A 4757-nucleotide genomic window follows, 5' to 3' on the forward strand; every position below is an offset into this window, starting at 1 on the left:
CTCTCCTCATTCCTTTCTGATTTGAATGATTGAACTGCCCTCTTTCAGCCTCTTTCCCGACTGAAACAGTCTGAATTCATAGCAGCAGCCCTGCCTCCTCTTGGTCAGTTCTCTGGATCCATTCCAGTTCTGTGATGAATCAGAGGGGCAGCAACTCGCCCTGTCCTGGCTCTGATAACCATCAGCCATTCCTGAAGCTTCACAGGTGGCTCCAGCCGCTGTCCAAGCAGGGGATGATGAGGAGGCCCAGGCTGCAGGAGGTGCTGGGGAGGGAGAAAAAGGGGTGGGAAGACTCCCAGGAGAAGAGAGACCCAGCACATTCTAGTGTCATCTCAACCTGATGGGACCAGGAGGATCTCCACTTCTCCCACACACGCTTTCCCTCACACTTAAAGAAAGAGCCAGAGTGCTGGCTGAGAATAACCATCAATATCCCTTACCGCCCTTCACAGTCCACGAAGCACTTCCTGGTTCAGGGTTTCACTCGGTCCTCCAACAGCCATAATGTCATGGGTGGGAGGCTTTCAAATTAGGACTGGATCTGGTCCTGGCTCTACCATTATCAGCATCTCTTTAACAGCTGAGGTTTAGAGTTGACTGACTTGCTTCAGATTTCACAGGCTGTCGGCAGTGGAGCTAGAATGAGTCCCTGTCTAGAAAGGAGGTAGGGAGATGCAGTATCTGCAGGGTTCTGGTTAGGCACTGGTTAAAGGCCTGCTTAGGAATCTGCTTGTTTCTGTGTACTTAGGGTCTGTTTGTTTTTCTTCAGTTTCCTAGTAAAAGACTTTTTTGAAAAATACCTCCTTTTTGGCTGAACTAAAGGGGAATAAGACTCATCTACTCATCTATACCTTGGTTCAGGCTAGATATTCTAGGGCCAGGTGTGGGAGCAGCCCAAAGAGAGTTCAGACTGGATTGTCAGCTCCTTCCTGCTTTGGGCAGGGACCTGACAGCCTATCTGGCGGACTTGGAAGTGGACTTGAAGTCTCCAGCCAGCAGGGGGTGGTGGGCAGGGCTGCTGCTTCCAGCTGTGGCGTTGTCAGCTCTAGCAGTGTGATTCCAGCCTTTCTCACCCTCTCCCCTACAGAAAGCTGTCTACAATGTATAGGTCCCCAGCAGAGCAACAGAGTGGAGCTTAGCTCAGCCAGAGACAATTAATGCTGTTTTGTGGGGAAAGGGTGGGCTCAAGGCACCGAGGCCTGTTGGCCCAGGAAGCATCAGGTCTAGGCCAGCATGGGGTGAGGGAAAATGGAGAGGTGTGTGGGACTGGTGGAGGGGCCTAGTGACACACACACACTTGCCACCATAGGCAAGTCTCTGCCGTGAGCCTTGGTCTCCTTATCTGTAAAGTGGGGATAAACCATACACCTGCCTCTCAGTTGGTTTATCCAACAGGATATATTCATGTTCCATTATTTGCTTGTGACTCTGACATGGGATAATGCCGGTGGTGGTATTTAGTGTGGGCCTGGCCCTCTGTTGATAGGTGCTCAGTAAATGGTAGTGGTGCTGCATATCAATGATCAGCGCAGTTTCCCAAGGGGCCTGGCCCATTCAGGGAGGCCGTATCACTTCCCCCAGTAGAAGCTCCAAGGAGGCTGCAGTTTCTGATGTTGCAGCAAAGTCCAGGCACCTATGTAGGTGAGGAACCATGTTGCAGATAGAGGGTTTATCTCAGAGAGGAGATGCTCCCTAGTCAAGGGCTGAGGAAAGTGGAATTGGGCTGGAATGAAGAAGTCGGGGTGCAGGAGTAGGGCCTTGCCTGCTCTCCCAGTGGTTGCTGGGTTGTGTGAAGGAGTTACTGGTCCAGGACCAGTCTGTGCCAAAGTTTGTTCTGATCCCCTCCTGTCCTCTTGGCACCATCTCCCCATTTATCTATCTATGGGCCTCTGTTTCTTCTCCTGTGCCCCTTTTGCCTTCTCGGTTGTGGGTGTTCCACCTGGGGGGACAGGTAGTTGCTGATGGGAGTAGAGTCTGGCGCTGCTCCAGGGTTGTACATGGTCTGTTCCCTTGCTGGACCGTGAACCCCTTGAGGGCAGGGTCCAGGTCTGAATTGCCTCTGGGCTCCCGTGTCCAACATGGAGCCTGTAATCCTTGGGTTCTAACCAGAGGGCTCAGGCCCTTCTGGCCTCAATTATTGGGCTGGTCAAGGCAACACAAGCCTGAGTTGGCCCTTCTCCCTCACAGGTGGCATGGGTGGGGGTAGGGGTGGGTACTGAATTAGAGTATATGGCTCCTTGTGTCCAGCTTCCTCTTCCTGGCTGGCCCAAGGCTTGGGAACAGTGGCTGCCTTTCTGGGGCAGTCAGGGCGCCTGGCCAGAGTATGCCTGTCGGGCATGGTCAGCTCTTCAGCAAGCCTCGGTCCTCCTCTTAACCCAGAGAAGGCCCCGGGTTATTGGTGTTGTTCTTGGCGGACCACCGGGCCCCTCAGCAAACAGGCAGGCGAGTGTGCACCCGGCCTGGGCCTGTTTGTGTTGGCCTCGCCAGGCGGGGGATTAGCTCAGCTGGGCTGCTAATTGCCTCCGAAGTGCCGGCCGGGATGCTGACAAGGGCTGGGCCTCTAGGCCCCTCCTTCCCAGCAGGCACTATGCCAGGCTAGGGGGCCTGGCCCAGGAGGGCCCCTTTTCTCCCCTGTCAGCGCCTGCTTGGCCTAGACCCTTGAGATGCGGGCAGGGGGTCACTAGGGCTGGCGGCTCAGGAAGGAGTGGGGGGAGATGCTTATGAAGTCATCGCCTGGGCCAGGCCACACTCCTCCCTCCCCCACATCCCTTAGACATCCCCTCATACCCCCCTTCTTGAGTCAGACGCTTTCTCCTGAAGCTCAGCACTTTCTCCTCTTACTAGGAAGCTGCTGGGCTCTTCTGCCCAGATGCCCTCCGGCTCCTCAGTGCCTTCCTCCCTTCTCATGCCTTTCTCTCCCTCTGTTCCTGTGTCTGTGCTCCCACCCTCTGCTTCTTCCTCACCCCATTTCTCAGCCCATCTTAGCTCCTCTCAGTTGCCTAGAACCTATACTTACTTTTATACCTTGCTGCGATCTCTGGCTCTTCCTTGGCCCAAGATCTGCCTTGAACCTGGCCTTGGGTCTTCCCAGACTTCCCTTGGACCACTGGCTGCCAAGAAGGGGCTGAGAAGGAGGTCTGCTTTATCACCCAGACCTCATCCCTGAGCTCTGAGGGCAGCTGTCAAAGATGGATCTGCACACAGCCTCTGAGCTGACCCATTCCACCTGGCAGTTCTGAAAGCCATCGTCTTTACAGGCGGAGCCTGGCCCCACTGCTTATGCTTCCTACAGCTCTGACTCCCACTCCACTTCTGACTGGCTCCTCCTTGTCCCCTGTTCCCTGTCCTAGCCCTGCTTCTTGCCCATTGGACCTTGGTTCAGCTTCTCCTCTTGGTGCCAGGGGCAGCTTTTCCATTGCCTTGCTTCCTGCTGCCTGGGTATCCCACCCTGGGATTCTCCGTCTCTGTTTCCAGCCTAGGATCTCTGCCCCGAGATATCTGTCTGCTTCTGATTTCGGACATGAGGCCAAAGGAGGACCACAGCCTTGAGGTACCTGCCTTCAACTCTTACCCAATTTCACACTGTCTCTGCTTTCCTCTTTCTGGCCCCCTCAATCGTAGAGCTATTTTAACCGCCTCCTACACTCCTGTAAAGAGGATAATACTAATACTTACAATAATAGCTGCCATTTGTTAAGCTTTATATGTATTATTTTATTTAACATCCCCAATAAATAGGTTCTGTTATTATTTAGCCCCATTTGGAACTGGGGCAAAGGGAGTAGCGCTATATTATGAATGAAGAAAATGAGCCCCAGAGAGGGACAGTGAGTTGTCCAAGGTTCCATATAGTGAAGGGATTGCAGCCCCCGTCTGTCTGTCTGCAAGGCTTGGGTCCTTTTCACAGTTCTAAACAATGGTTGGATGGACATCTTCATCTCCTCGCTCTGCCATCGTGGACTCAATTACCAGTCTCTCCTGCCCCTCCCCCTCCCACCTGGACCCTGATTTGAGGAAAAAGTGTTCTTTTCTATCCATCTGTCGTCTAGACCCCATCCCTTCCCTCCGTACATTATTCCCCAGCTTCCTGAAAGCACTTTGCATCATCCCTTTACTATCCCACTAAACCGTTGGAAAGCCGAGCAGTTCCCAGCCTGGTGTGAATTTGCTGCAGTGGGGTGGTGTGTGGGGCGACAGGCCGTGCCCGCCCTGGTGAGGATGAGGATTTCACTAGAGTGAGGTTCCTCAGAGCCACCTTGGGTGTCCCCATCAGCGGTGACTTGAGTTATAGGGCATTTTCTATCCAGACACCTCATTTTGGCTCGGCTCCAATCATGGAGTTTACTTCGAGCCACAGAGTAAGAACTAAGTTCTTTTCCATTTGTCCTGTCTCCATTGGCACCCGCTTCACCAGAACCTCCTCTGGCATTGTGTTAGTCCTTCTTCTCCACATCACACTCAAGAAGGGCCGAGGGTCAAGTAGCTGACCCTGGCTCAGTGAGATGCAGATATGGCTTCTGTGTTAAAAGCAACGTGCAGAGACCTGCTGGTGGGTGCTTTACTCGTGGCCACCAACCCGGTTATTCAGGAGGAAAGAGGGCAAACTGGTGCCCATTTCTAGAGATTGCTACTCTTTATTTGCTTTGCTCTTTCCTTTCCCAAGTCTCTCTTCTCCCTCTTCTACAAAAAAGTCACTACCACAATTGCAAGATAAAGAAATAATCATTTTATCGTGCATCAGACTATTTCATGGGGAT

Source organism: Plecotus auritus (assembly GCF_963455305.1).
Source record: "Plecotus auritus genome assembly, chromosome: 2".
Classification (NCBI taxonomy): domain Eukaryota; kingdom Metazoa; phylum Chordata; class Mammalia; order Chiroptera; family Vespertilionidae; genus Plecotus; species Plecotus auritus.